Below are 15,086 nucleotides of genomic sequence, written 5' to 3'. Positions count from 1 at the left end.
TGAATGGGTCTATATGTATTTATTTATATGTATGTATGTATGTATGTATGTATTTATTTTAGAGACAGGATACAAATTAAAATAATATAAAATGAGCAAAATTCATTTATGCTATTTACAAACTGTCACCAGCAGACTGTAACCTTTATATAGGCCAACAAAAAAGTGTCTCAAAACTCTGCTCGTTATTTACGCCAAATGACAACATAAAAATACAGTTTACATCCCATTTTGTCATGTTTGATATATGTTATTTGTCCATTGATACAGTATTTATGCCTACACATCATTTCATTAGATGTGTTGGCTACATTAAAATATTTAAATTTCGAGATGTGGTCTTAAGGAGCGATGATGCCATCGTAATTTAATATTAACCTTATTAAAGAATAGGCCTATCTTTATACAAAAGATTACGACAGATTCGTAAAAGTATGCATGTTCCAAAAGGGAGAACACAAAGAATCAAGTGCTGCCGCCGTTTAGACCCTGTGAAACCAGTGCCACCCAGCAGAGTTCTTGAGATCTCCGCTGGAAACAGCACGGCCGGGCCCCGCTTATCAGGCTGTCAATAACGCGAGATGGGGATGCTAAAGCCGGGCCAGGTGCTGTCTTTCCCTCTCTCCGCTGGCCTGCACTCCAGAGCGCGATCAAGCGTAAACTTAAATCTGTCCAGCCAGCTTTCCCTTACGCCGACCCTCTGCTTCCAAGCGTGTGTGTGTGTGTGTGTTTGGGAGAGCGCGAGAGCGAGAGAAACACGGGAAAGCAAGGGGAGCACCCCCCACCACACACACAAAACCATCTCAACTTATCAAGGGAAATCTTATCATTTCCAAATTCCTTATATGGTGGTACACCAGCAAATGTTCAAAATTCAGAAAAATATTTTGTTGATTTTTTTTACTGTTATTATTTTAAATACATGTTAGAATTAAAAAAACAACACAGTTATAAATTAAAACCAAAAGTTATGAATAAACGTATACAGTTTCTGACTTCACGCTCCCGGTCATTATTTTACGATTTTATTACATGTTGTTATTAAAAATTAGGCTATGTGTGTGTGTGCGTGGGTGAGTGGGTGTTTCAGAGAGAGAGAGAGAGAGAGAGAGAGAGCGACAGAAAAAGATGCTCTACTTAAAGTATTATGTTGGGAAAGTTTGCATGAATGATCATTAAATGAACGACCTATTTGGCTTTTCCGGCTCTGAAAGAACATCTTCTTGATATTAAAGCCAGTGTTATGCTTGTTGATTTTGTGCTTTTCTATTAATTAGTAGCTAATCAAAGCAAAACCTCTTTCGATTTTACTCAAAAAAAAAAAAAAAAAAAAAAAAAACGGCCTGTTTAATTCATCATGAGAGTCACTCAAGTGGATAATATATCCATAGCAAAAGCTTTCCTGACTTGTGAAAACACCTGACAAAATATTTATGGCAATAATCGTGATTCTGTTGGAGGTGGATTTTTGGTGATTATGAAGTAATTTAATAAGCAATCTTGTGTGTGTGGTTTTATTTGTTTAGGCGACATTAGTTGAATTTCCTCGGGGTGTTTGGAGTTTGCTCCAAGTCGGCAGCCACGGCCTTAGAAATTCATTTTTGCTCAACACTTCAAGGCGGAGTTCGATTTTCAGTGTATTTAAGGGCGCGTCAAGTGGAAATAGTCCCGAACTGTTTGCAGAAGCCGTTGTGTTAGTGTGCAAAAACACGTTTCGTTATTTTCATTAAGACTCGATGCGACAGTCAGGGGCAGAAAGATGAAGCCTGCGCAATAAAATCATCAATTGTACATCAGTCAAAAGAGAGCTCAGACTATGAGATTAGATATTGACAGGGTCCAGTGGTATAAAGCTAAGACTGACACCTTCCTCAGAGTCGATGCATGTAGCAAAATTATATGAATGGATCGAGCATGTTTATAATTTTCTTGTCAACCTGCATGACCGGCATTCATTTTTTTTTACCTTCACATACACACACACACAAATTGTTTTTATATTGGGGCATTTTGACTGGCCAGTTATGCTTTACCTCACTCACACACACACACACAAACACACACCTTTGTTTTTGTGAAAAGTGGGTTCATCCCATAGGCGTAATAGTTTTTATACTGTAGAAACTGTATATTCTATGGCCCTTCACCAACCCTACCCCTAACCCTAACCCTCACAGGAAACTGTGCATTTTTACTTTCTCAAAAAAACTAATTCTGTATGATTTATAAGCGTTTTGAAAAATGGGGACACGGGTTATGTCCTCATAAGTCACCCTCTCCTTGTAATACCTGTGTCATATATGTCATTATACAGAGTTGTGTCCTGATATGTCACAAAAAAAAAAAAATTAAATGCAAATTAAAAGTAAATATAATTTGGAATCTATTTTGTTGTGTTAAAATACAAATCCATGCTTGAAAAAAACATTTTTTGTGTGCTTAAAATTATTTTTTGAGTCTTAAATGATGAAATGTCAATTTTAGGTTTTAGTTTAGTATATATATATATATATATATATATATATATATATATATATATATATATATATATATATATATATATATATATATATATATATATATACGCTGTTAGCCATGATTTTCATACTGATAGTGTCAAAGTAAAATTATATAAGTAAAGAATTCTCCAACTGGATTAGCCTTAATGAAAATACATTTTTGAGTCCATTTTATTTAAAACATAGTCCATCAACTTCAGAGTTGCACATTAAGATTATCAAATGACTTGGAGGGGAATGTCTCTTGAAGACAGTAATGTAAAACATCACAAAACTGAGTAATGACTAAATGATTAGTGCAGACTATTCATTCCAAAATTCCATTCCATAAATGGACAAATCCAAAATTCTTTGTGATCAGTTAGGTCAGACATATGCCACGTGGCTCTGGAAAAACTGCTTTCTCCTGAGATCATCGTGTTCATCATGAGGAGAGCTGCCATGATCATTAACGGTTCTGCACTGTTGGTTTTATATCCAGTTCTGTGCATTTGTACATTTATTAAAATATTAATTTGGCCCCAGTTGCCCTCTTAAAAATTATGGAGTATGAATACATAAAAGGAAAAAAGAATACTGTCAATTCATCAAGCAAAATGTTCATTTTTTTTATTAATTTGAATTAAATGTAGACACATACATCTTTCCAAAACATTGTTTGTTTTAAGTCAATGTGTCTTGATTTCTAAATGCCTTTCCATGTAATTGTTATGGACTGACAGCTGTGCATGGCATCTAAGTAAAGTTTTGTTCATAGAGACAATGAAAGCACGTAAAGGCCTCTGAACTTGGAAACCACCAAGTTCACAAGCGACTGAGAATGGAGAAATATGAACAGTGTCATAAATGCATTTATTTTCATCCTGCTCCCAGATATGATTGAAAGGAATTGTATGTCTCATAGTTTCTTCTTATGGTTGTGCAAAAGTTGAACTTAAATATTCTGTACACTTCATATCAGTGTTGAAAGGTATTTGTACCATGGATTTTTCCAATTCTATAAGCACCAGGCTCATTCATTAGCTTTAATCCGGGTTCTAAGCATACACTGTCCTATTAAAGTACATCAAATGATCTTATGACAGTGGGTGGATATTGTAGATGGTGCTCTGTCCATTCCTCTAAATTAAGACCACGCAGAGGCAGAGTAAGCAATGTAAAGCAAGACATCAAGAAGTGAATTAGTTTCCCTTTTGCCTGCTCTCCCTGGTGACTCTTTCTATTCACATTATAATTTCAAATGTAACATCACTGAGTGTTTTATACCATTGTTAGGGGCATCCAAGTGTCCACCGAGACGAGGACCCTTGGCAATTTCTTGTAATTAGCAACCCCCATCTTGCCAATAACTGAAAAGATTCCATTTCATCCCAATCTTAATCCATGCTAATCCATTTGGCCTGGGCACCTCCAGGTGTTCTTCCCCAATGCATGCATTGGAATAAAGCTGCATGCTGGGAACCTCAAGGAGTGATATCATGACTGATATGAATTAATTTTATCCTGCTGAGAAATCAAGTTTTTGTTGCTTTTCTAATTATTAGACAAAACATATCTCTCTTATAACGTCAATTTTCCAGTGACTGCATGTCAGCAAGATGATCATTCTAGAAGACATGGAATACAAAGTAAGGTTTAAGGTAATGTCAATCTTTATGTAATTAATAAGGAACATTAGAGAGGGACTTCTGAATGTTCGAAGTGCAAATAAGATTGCAAAGAAACATCATGAGTGTCATTTGAAATAAAGAGAGAATTTACACATATTAGTGTGCTTGTATAGATTTGTACAGTTAACCTCCACATTATGGACGAAACCAAAATAGAATTCAAAACTATACACTTTTGTCCATTTTACTGTCTGTCTGAATATCTCGTTAAAGGTGTGATGAGAAAGACCGAGGATTGTTATGTTTTGTGAAACCGCAAAGCAATTTTGTAGGAACCTGAATAACAGGAGGGAAGAGATTATGAATAAAAACTAAGTCATTATAAAGCGGGCTGCGTAGCTCCAAGCGAAGCGAAGACGAAATGTAAAAACACCTAAAGTGACAAATTCAACACAAATCTGGCTTATACATTTAAATGGATGCAGCAGCAGCGCCGCTGTGTTTGAAAAACAGGAATACTAACACTAAATCAGGCAGTAACAACGACAAACCGCCCGGAAAATACATTCATGCTGTAATGAGATTTCCCGGTTTTATCTAGCTGACCTTTTTTTGTGCTGAAGTAAATATTTTGAAGATAATTGAACTGATTGCTCCTCGCTTGCTCATCTGAATTTTTGAAAGCAAAATATACTACAGAATACACTTTCCACAATGCACAAATGAAACCGTTATTAATATATTTATCAAGTCATAAATAATGTCACGAGCTGTTAATGCAAATTCTCTTGTAACAGTTCCATTTAGATTTAATTCAGAATAAATTTCCAGTTTTTCAGCACTGAGTGTCTGTGAACCTCAAAATATTGCAAATGTAGACTTCGTTACGGACTAAACGGTATCAGTTCCACAAGTTTTACCGCCTTGAATTAATTTTAAATAGTTAAATAAATGAATAAAAATAAAAAAATTTAGCGACTGCACGTGAATGAAGGTTTTTATTGTTGTTGTTGTTTCAAGAGTGATAATGGGACATCTCGCGTTACAAAACGAGATCATAATGTGCGTCCATAATATGAATTCTTCAAAGCTCGCACTGTTGACAGAAAGCCATCTGTTTACGTTCCTGCCTCTGACAGAACCTTAAATATGCTTTTAATTAAGGACGTGTTAAAGCTGTAGCAACCCGTTCTCATCAGTCTGCGTATAAATAACACGACTTTACACTTTCTATTTGCGTGTAATGCATACGCCAAATGCCATTTTTGCGTGCATATGATACGCCAATCCTTCCCATTAATTTCGGTGGAGAGCAGATGCGTCTAAATAACACGCATCATCTTCAGCGGCAGTGACGTCACCAGCGAGGCTCGTTCAGTTCACCTGATGCGCGTACACCTTCAAACAGGTAAGCAAGGGTAAATATATTTTTTTCTTCTTCTTTTTGTAATGATATCACGTGGTTAAGCGTATTGTTTTAATTATTTCAGTATTTCTGCATCACGTTAGACAGGGCCGTGTTTTTAAAGGGCAGTTTATGCTCAAATTATGGGTCAGTGGGCTGCTCAGCTAGCCTACCATTGTCATTAGCCTAAGCTAACCTGTACTGTTTATAGACCTGTTGCAGTTTTAAATAAATTTATGATGGGTCTTCAGCTTTTAGACATGACTAATACAAGCACAACAAAGCACCCAACCCAATATCGCGTGATAATCGTGATCGTGTAAAAAGTCCACACATTTAGCATATTTTTACAATACTAGCCTAACTTTTGCTTGACCACGTCATGTGTAGCCAATACACACACAGTAACTACAGCATATTTACCATGCTTCTCCTACTGTAACCGTAGTTTTACTCTGGACTTTGTAACGCACATAACCACGACATTTACTATGGGTTTACCATAGTAACCATAGTTTTACTCTGGTATTTGTATTTACTAACACACAATAACCACGACATTTACTATGGGTTTACCATAGTAACCATAGTTTTACTCTGGTATTTGTAGTTACTAACACACAATAACCACGACATTTACTATGGGTTTACCATAGTAACCATAGTTTTACTCTGGTATTTGTAGTTACTAACACACAATAACCACGACATTTACTATGGGTTTACCATAGTAACCATAGTTTTACTCTGGTATTTGTATTTAATAACACACAATAACCACGACATTTACTATGGGTTTACCATAGTAACCATAGTTTTACTCTGGTATTTGTATTTACTAACACACAATAACCACGACATTTACTATGGGTTTACCATAGTAACCATAGTTTTACTCTGGTATTTGTATTTACTAACACACAATAACCACGACATTTACTATGGGTTTACCATAGTAACCATAGTTTTACTCTGGTATTTGTATTTACTAACACACAATAACCACGACATTTACTATGGGTTTACGATAGTAACCATAGTTTTACTCTGGTATTTGTAGTTACTAACACACAATAACCACGACATTTACTATGGGTTTACCATAGTAACCATAGTTTTACTCTGGTATTTGTAGTTACTAACACACAATAACCACAACACTTACCAGGATTTTACCACAGTAACTGTGTTTTTACTCTACACTATTTGTAAAGCACAGTAACCACTAAGTTTGCCATGCCTTTAATATCTTTTTGTGATGTAATTGTAATTCAGTGTTTTTTCTGTCTTGCAGTTACGTCGGATTACATACTCCACAACAACCTGTAATCCAGCAGATCTTTAAAGAAGCCATCTCTTGTAAAATCTCTCTCTCTCTCTCTCTCTCTCTCTCTCGCTCTGCTAGAATTAACAGGGAACTTCAACTCCACGCTCCCAATGCTGATATTGAAGAAGCTGTCAAGGGGGCTGAACAAGTCCTTCAAAGGGTCAACCCTTCACAGGTAATGTTGAAGACTCTTAGTTATAACTGATTTGCTTTAATGAACTCATCCTTATATTATGTGTTAATCAAATATTTTGGTCACAGATCATTTTAACACACTGTCTCAACATGTTTATATTTCAGGAAGGCCTGTCATGAGATTTGAATTTGACCATCTTGTGCATTTATGAAGAAGACCAAAAGCTGCAAAGGCAAACACTTCCAATGGTACGTCAGATACATTTTTCTCAGCATTTGATGTTTCTTAAATTTTGGTTCACTTAGCCCATCAGGAAGAACACTCAACAAAGAGCATGTTGTAGTAGTAATAATTCATCCAATAATCATATTATATTGCACAAGCGTACTTGTACAAAATTCTACAACTTTTACTCCTACTGCTGTTATTGGCCATTACCACAGCTCCCATCAGATTGTGCCCATTGTAAGAGTGTTTATATCATGAAGTTTAAATGAAGTCCATTGTATTCTTTATTAATCTTTACAAATTGGTGACGCCTCTTCCTGTTTCAACAGTACATGATATCTGTCCACACCTCATAGTCTGCCTTTCTTTCTGTGGTGATGTTACTGAACACATCTGTCTTAGAAACAAGAGAATGGAAATCCTAGTTTAACTTTTCAAGTGCTACAAATCAGATCTTCAATGAATTTGGGCAATCAGATCACTTAAAGTTGTTCACATAAAGACCAATAACTATAATGAGAAGTATTTTAGCATCCACACCAACAGACAATACTGTACAATTACTGCTATGCACACTGCAGTTACAGTATGTTGTATTCTGCCATTTGTTGTTGTCAGTGTTTTTGTTGTTCATAATGTGATAAATTATCTTTGTTTCTTCTTGCAGGATTTCTCACAGATTACTTAATCATTCTTCATCAGCTCTTCACAATATCAGCCCATTCAAAAGCTTCCAGATCTTCCTCTCTTGTGTGACACATCTGCTCTCAGTCCTTTACTGCCAACCTCTACATTCATCACTCCAATCTCTACTATAAGCACTCCTGTATATATATATATATATATATATATATATATATATATATATATACACATAATAATAATAATTATTATTAACCATTTATTTGTTTTGCATTTATTCACAATAGAGGCAAACAATGATTACAGGATATATGTTTTTAAAGGTGATAATTGTAAAATATTGGAGCATTGTTCTTAATCATTTTTGCCTATTTGGTTGATAAAGGGAAGAAAACAATATATTTTCAACTGTAGCCTTGATTATTCTTTGGCATCTTTTGTCAGGATTTCTGTAAACAAATTCCCTTTTTATTTTTGAATATTAAACTTATGTTTTTTGAAGGGAGTTTCTGTTGCAATTTTGTTTGTTTGTTTTCACTTAGTTACCTCTATGCATTTTTTTTTTATCAACTTTTCTTTTTTTTTCATAGTGGAATAAACTGGAGAGAGACTGTTCTGGGCACTATGTTTATCTGCGAAAAGTTTGACATATCAATAAACACTGTAAAATGACTAGACAATGAGTGATTGATGTCATGATGTTTTTTTTTTTTTTTCTATTCCTATAGTTCAACTGGTGGATCTAAGAATGGCAAGTTTTTAGGGTCCATTTCCATGAAACGTAGATGTGATAAATTGTTTACCTTTAATACACTATAAATACATTGTAAATATTACAGAAGGAAAATTGAGTTGTAGAAAAATATTGTGTTTAAATAATCTTCAGAGGTGTTTTTTTTTTTTTGAGCAAATGAAACATTTTGACATTTATTTTTCACACAGTATATGCAAACTTTTGAGTTTAAGTACTGTACACTAATATTAGTGTAAACAATGTAGCCTATTCAATACAATGGGAATCATTATACCTTCGTTAAAACACAAAACAAAAAAAACACCTTTAATCAACGTATTTCTTGCTGCATCAGGGTAACTGCAGCTTCTGTCCATTCACTACAGGAACCCGGAAGCTCCCGGCATAAATGACCATATATGTACAAGTTAGTGTGACGCCTCTGCTCAACTGGGTTGCCATTGGCTTTGACGTTCCCTTGGCTCTCGCAGAACTCGCTGTGATTGGACTATCTTTTAACCCAAATTATAAACCGCTTAATGTTGCAAAGTCCGTTTGACTGTAATTATTACGTCAGTAACACCTTCAGTTAACAATGCAGTGTTGCTATGTCGTGAGAAATTACCTCTTTACCGAAATCGTAACCCTAACCCTAAGCACAACTCCAATAAACTCCAAATACCAGCGCTAATATTACTCGCGTTCAAACGATAGAATGGCAGAGGCTTATGGGTAATGTAGTTTAAAATGTTTAATAATTAAAAAAATGGGAAAATGCAATCTTTTTTAACAAAGGGTCATCTAAACATGTTCATTGTGTAAACATTAATGACATATTTAAGAGGCAGGCTGAAATTCGATATTTTACTAAGTGCACTTTTTTAAACACCTTTATACCACCTTTCCATATATGTTTGAAAACTCTGTCCAACATTATTTAATTAGCATAGCATAAGTAGTTGTCCTGCCAATTTTTTCTTTGACACTATAATCAGACTTTGATTTACAGCCATTTGAAATGTAAATTTTTTTGCTCTTCTAAGGGACTCTACTGGGCCCTTGAAGATGGAAGGGCAGTAAAACATACACATACCTTTTCTCATCATGGACAACAGACTGTGCTGAGTCATAATTTTTTAGTTTTTCTTTTCAACAAATTGCCAATATGTAAGTTGTAAGTCATGTTTATCTTAGAATAAGAATAGAACCATAAAAATATACATCAGTGCCTATTTGGAATAGGCTCCAAATATTGAATTATATCAGGTGCAAGGATACAGTATTGAAAGTAAACAAAGACACCAATTTAAACAACCAATATATACTGTGACACTTCATTGTACTTTCACAGTGTCAATGTGTCATTCAGTAAGACAAGGTACAGAGAGTGTGTAGTTTATAGTGCAAAGCCATACAATTCATGCAATGCAAAGAATCATAATATTAAGAGCTAATTTGTGTCTCTGTGTAAAATACTCCTCATATTTGTCCTCCTCGGGTACTAAACATCAGTAATGTGCATGCTCATCTTGCTTATTATACAGTACTGGATTCATGTTGATCTTTCCCTTGTCCATCACCTTCAGTTGTGCATGAAATTCCTGCAGCATTATAGTCCATGCAGTATCTTCTAATGCAGCTTTCAGCCTGCCCTTCATCTAACTGAATGTCATTACTGTAACCAAATGTTCATTTCTTAATTAAAACACATTTATCTATTGTTTACAAAATTAAATGGTGTATTTACCAAACACCATTCTTAATATAGAATATTCACCCTACTTTATTATCCAACACCATGTGCAGTACTTTACTGGAGGATACAACATAAAGACAACTAAAGTAGTGTATTAAGACAAATGATATACAATTTTTAACAATATTAAAAATGGGTTATGTTAAAACCATGTTTTTCTAATCAGATGAAGCCATGCAAATGCATGCATGGTGAAATGTCTTGAGCCCCAAAGAATCACATCAAGTTTTTAGAGCTCTCCTGCTTTTCTTCCTCTTCTTGCTTGTCCATGTCCTGGACATATCATAATCTTCCATGTCATACATTTTTTTTGCAGTTGTTATGCAGCACCCTACAGCACAACTGATGAACAAAAGACATGTAACTAATTTAAATCAAATATCTTTATTGTCACAATACAATGAACACAAGTATACAGGTGATGAAAGTCTTGGGTGCAGACTGCAGCGTGACAGTATGGATGACAAATGAATTAATTCATGAATATATATGAAATACAAATTCTGAATATATATATATGCAACACACATATATAAGGGACTCAATTCAGGTAGAGAACAATATATGTTAAAAATTATGCTATACAAAGAGCATGAATTGAAAACAATAATAATCACAGTACACATACATCTCTGCAGTAAAGCACGGTATGAATTAGTGCAAACAGAATGTCAGGGTGCATAATAATATTGAGTCCAGTCAGCATAACTGATAAGAGTGCAGGGCATATGAGGTTGGTGGGGTGTGTATGGTTTTACTGGTATGAGTTCAGTTCAGTCTGATTGCCTGTGAAAGGAACTTGTCTCACTGTCTGCTGGTGTAGGTTCTGTGATAACGTCTGCCTGATGGTAACAGTGAGAGCAATCCATGGCTCGGCTGGCTGGAGTCTCTGACGGTCCTCCTCACACTCCACCTGGTCTAGATGTCCTGGAGGGCCAAAACATGTATTTAGGTTATGGTAAATCAATAAACAATATATAGTATTTTTATTTATAATTGTTGCACTGGACTTAACATTGATTCTTGTTGGGGATATTGGCCAAAAGAATCCCACCACAACTAGCTCTCGTTGTTTAGCTGTGATGTTTACTTTTACAGGCCGTAACATCTGAGCTGTCGCAGTAGAGCGGTTTGTGAATGCAGTCTTCACAGCAGATAACTGATGGGTTCAGGTAGCAGTGATGCACTCAGTGGCCATTCAATTGATATCTTCATCAACTGGCTTCATCTTAATTCAAACAAACAGACAAAACAATAAGTCAGCAATAACAGCAATAACCATTCTAGAGTAATAGTGTTGGTGAATACAGTTGCAGGTGTCAGTACTCACCATATTCAGTCATTTCCTTCCCAAATCACAGCTTATTTGCTCATTTTAGGAGCTATAAAAAATATGTATATGTGAAAAACTATAACTGCGGACTTGAAAAGTCTTTTGAGAGATCAACATCAATGTTGTACCACACATAACTGCATTGAATTCAGACATACAAATTGAAATGTGAAACTTTTCACCTTTCTGTCTTTTCTTTTGGGGCACAAGAAGTCCATGTTCATTCCTCATTTCTTTAGGACTGGTTTGACTGATTTTCTTTGCGTTTCTGGTCTTCAGCTGTAAAACAAGAAAATATTTATTGACCCCATGTTTAATCATTATTGTTGTTTAAAAATATAAATAAAGCAGATATAATTATATACTTCAAGCACAAGTTCCTTGGCAACTCTAGTAGGCTCCTGAGTTCATCTGTACACATCAGATTCAGCGTCTGAGAAAATGCCATCATGCAAACTCTCAGTTTCTGCCTTACAACAGAGCATAAAAGAATGTGTGAGTGAGGGAGTACAGCATGAAGATGAAGTGAAAAAGGCAGAGAAAGGCAGAATTTTGTGTATAAATTTAACAGAATGAGGGGAACATTTAAGAGATTTAAGAGAACAGTATTGTCTGTTGGTGTGGATGCTAAAATACTTCTCATTATAGTTATTGGTCTTTGTGTGAACAACTTTAAGTGATCTGATTGCCCAAATTCATTGAAGATCTGATTTGTAGCACTTGAAAAGTTAAACTAGGATTTCCATTCTCTTGCTTCTAAGACAGATGTGTTCAGTAACGTCACCATAGAAAGAAAGGCAGACTATGAGGTGTGGACAGATATCATGTACTGTTGAAACAGGAAGAGGCGTCACCAATTTGTAAAGATTAATAAAGAATACAATGGACTTCATTTAAACTTCATGATATAAACACTCTTACAATGGGCACAATCTGATGGGAGCTGTGGTAATGGCCAATAACAGCAGTAGGAGTAAAAGTTGTAGAATTTTGTACAAGTACGCTTGTGCAATATAATATGATTATTGGATGAATTATTATTACTACAACATGCTCTTTGTTGAGTGTTCTTCCTGATGGGCTAAGTGAACCAAAATTTAAGAAACATCAAATGCTGAGAAAAATGTATCTGACGTACCATTGGAAGTGTTTGCCTTTGCAGCTTTTGGTCTTCTTCATAAATGCACAAGATGGTCAAATTCAAATCTCATGACAGGCCTTCCTGAAATATAAACATGTTGAGACAGTGTGTTAAAATGATCTGTGACCAAAATATTTGATTAACACATAATATAAGGATGAGTTCATTAAAGCAAATCAGTTATAACTAAGAGTCTTCAACATTACCTGTGAAGGGTTGACCCTTTGAAGGACTTGTTCAGCCCCCTTGACAGCTTCTTCAATATCAGCATTGGGAGCGTGGAGTTGAAGTTCCCTGTTAATTCTAGCAGAGCGAGAGAGAGAGAGAGAGAGAGAGAGAGAGAGATTTTACAAGAGATGGCTTCTTTAAAGATCTGCTGGATTACAGGTTGTTGTGGAGTATGTAATCCGACGTAACTGCAAGACAGAAAAAACACTGAATTACAATTACATCACAAAAAGATATTAAAGGCATGGCAAACTTAGTGGTTACTGTGCTTTACAAATAGTGTAGAGTAAAAACACAGTTACTGTGGTAAAATCCTGGTAAGTGTTGTGGTTATTGTGTGTTAGTAACTACAAATACCAGAGTAAAACTATGGTTACTATGGTAAACCCATAGTAAATGTCGTGGTTATTGTGTGTTAGTAACTACAAATACCAGAGTAAAACTATGGTTACTATCGTAAACCCATAGTAAATGTCGTGGTTATTGTGTGTTAGTAAATACAAATACCAGAGTAAAACTATGGTTACTATGGTAAACCCATAGTAAATGTCGTGGTTATTGTGTGTTAGTAAATACAAATACCAGAGTAAAACTATGGTTACTATGGTAAACCCATAGTAAATGTCGTGGTTATTGTGTGTTAGTAACTACAAATACCAGAGTAAAACTATGGTTACTATGGTAAACCCATAGTAAATGTCGTGGTTATTGTGTGTTAGTAAATACAAATACCAGAGTAAAACTATGGTTACTATGGTAAACCCATAGTAAATGTCGTGGTTATGTGCGTTACAAAGTCCAGAGTAAAACTACGGTTACAGTAGGAGAAGCATGGTAAATATGCTGTAGTTACTGTGTGTGTATTGGCTACACATGACGTGGTCAAGCAAAAGTTAGGCTAGTATTGTAAAAATATGCTAAATGTGTGGACTTTTTACACGATCACGATTATCACGCGATATTGGGTTGGGTGCTTTGTTGTGCTTGTATTAGTCATGTCTAAAAGCTGAAGACCCATCATAAATTTATTTAAAACTGCAACAGGTCTATAAACAGTACAGGTTAGCTTAGGCTTATGACAATGGTAGGCTAGCTGAGCAGCCCACTGACCCATAATTTGAGCATAAACTGCCCTTTAAAAACACGGCCCTGTCTAACGTGATGCAGAAATACTGAAATAATTAAAACAATACGCTTAACCACGTGATATCATTACAAAAAGAAGAAGAAAAAAATATATTTACCCTTGCTTACCTGTTTGAAGGTGTACGCGCATCAGGTGAACTGAACGAGCCTCGCTGGTGACGTCACTGCCGCTGAAGATGATGCGTGTTATTTGGACGCATCTGCTCTCCACCGAAATTAATGGGAAGGATTGGCGTATCATATGCACGCAAAAATGGCATTTGGCGTATGCATTACACGCAAATAGAAAGTGTAAAGTCGTGTTATTTATACGCAGACTGATGAGAACGGGTTGAGCTGTAGACCTCGTGATGGGTAATAATTACAAATTACACTACAAATTCGACAGATGTGACAAGGGGCCTTCGTCTGCAGGGAGAAAATAAAAGACAACCACGAGCAATTTGACAGAAGTTGTGCGGAATTCATCTGGTGTCTTGAGAAACACCGTCTTTGATTATCCAGACACGGGTTTTCCTTCTTCTCCCTCGTGATTGTTTTCATATTAAGTTCTTTGACATCCATTGATTTTGAGGCAGCTGCAAGACTTTGTCACAAGAGAGAGTAGCAGTCACAACGCATTAGTCTGATGGCATAACTCGAACGTTAGAGGCCCTACAGAGCGCATGTTGAGAGACCATGTGATGGCTTGTCTTGGCTCCCACCTAAATGGATATAAGGTCTATAATTAGTAAATTTTTTGTCATTTACAAATCTGATACAGGATCATTTAAATTGTGACGTAGCCCACTTCATCACTCATTACTACCGTAAAACAGGATGATTTAGGGCTTATGGGTGATAACTGCAAAGAAAGGTTTTACGCACAGAAACAGCTTTGCA

At 35.7% G+C, this 15,086-nt stretch overlaps 2 long non-coding RNA genes across 9 annotated transcripts; one reads left to right on the top strand and one right to left on the bottom strand.

Annotated features, from left to right (window-relative positions):
* The first annotated feature begins 5,435 nt into the window (after positions 1-5,435).
* On the top strand, positions 5,436-8,539 carry LOC127946966 (uncharacterized). Of its 4 annotated transcripts, none has more exons than XR_008151203.1 (4): positions 5,436-5,537; positions 6,829-7,036; positions 7,162-7,245; positions 7,893-8,539. It is a non-coding gene; the product is annotated as an uncharacterized LOC127946966 (long non-coding RNA). The 4 variants fall into 4 exon arrangements; XR_008151204.1 differs by having other exon boundaries at positions 5,436-5,547; XR_008151205.1 differs by having other exon boundaries at positions 5,438-5,537; positions 6,940-7,036.
* A 2,185-nt stretch (positions 8,540-10,724) lies between these two features.
* LOC127946964 (uncharacterized) lies at positions 10,725-14,538 on the bottom strand. Of its 5 annotated transcripts, none has more exons than XR_008151199.1 (6): positions 14,313-14,538; positions 13,037-13,246; positions 12,828-12,911; positions 12,055-12,159; positions 11,872-11,968; positions 10,725-11,283 (listed from the first exon to the last, which is right to left on the bottom strand). It is a non-coding gene; the product is annotated as an uncharacterized LOC127946964 (long non-coding RNA). The 5 variants fall into 5 exon arrangements; XR_008151198.1 differs by lacking the exon at positions 10,725-11,283 and adding an exon at positions 11,703-11,738 and having other exon boundaries at positions 14,303-14,538; XR_008151197.1 differs by lacking the exon at positions 10,725-11,283 and adding an exon at positions 11,703-11,738.
* Positions 14,539-15,086: the final 548 nt, after the last annotated feature.

Source organism: Carassius gibelio, chromosome A25 (assembly GCF_023724105.1).
Source record: "Carassius gibelio isolate Cgi1373 ecotype wild population from Czech Republic chromosome A25, carGib1.2-hapl.c, whole genome shotgun sequence".
NCBI classification, from domain to species: Eukaryota; Metazoa; Chordata; class Actinopteri; order Cypriniformes; family Cyprinidae; genus Carassius; species Carassius gibelio.
The sequence above is the reverse complement of the archived record's forward strand: the minus strand, read 5'-3'. Positions and strand labels throughout refer to the sequence as shown.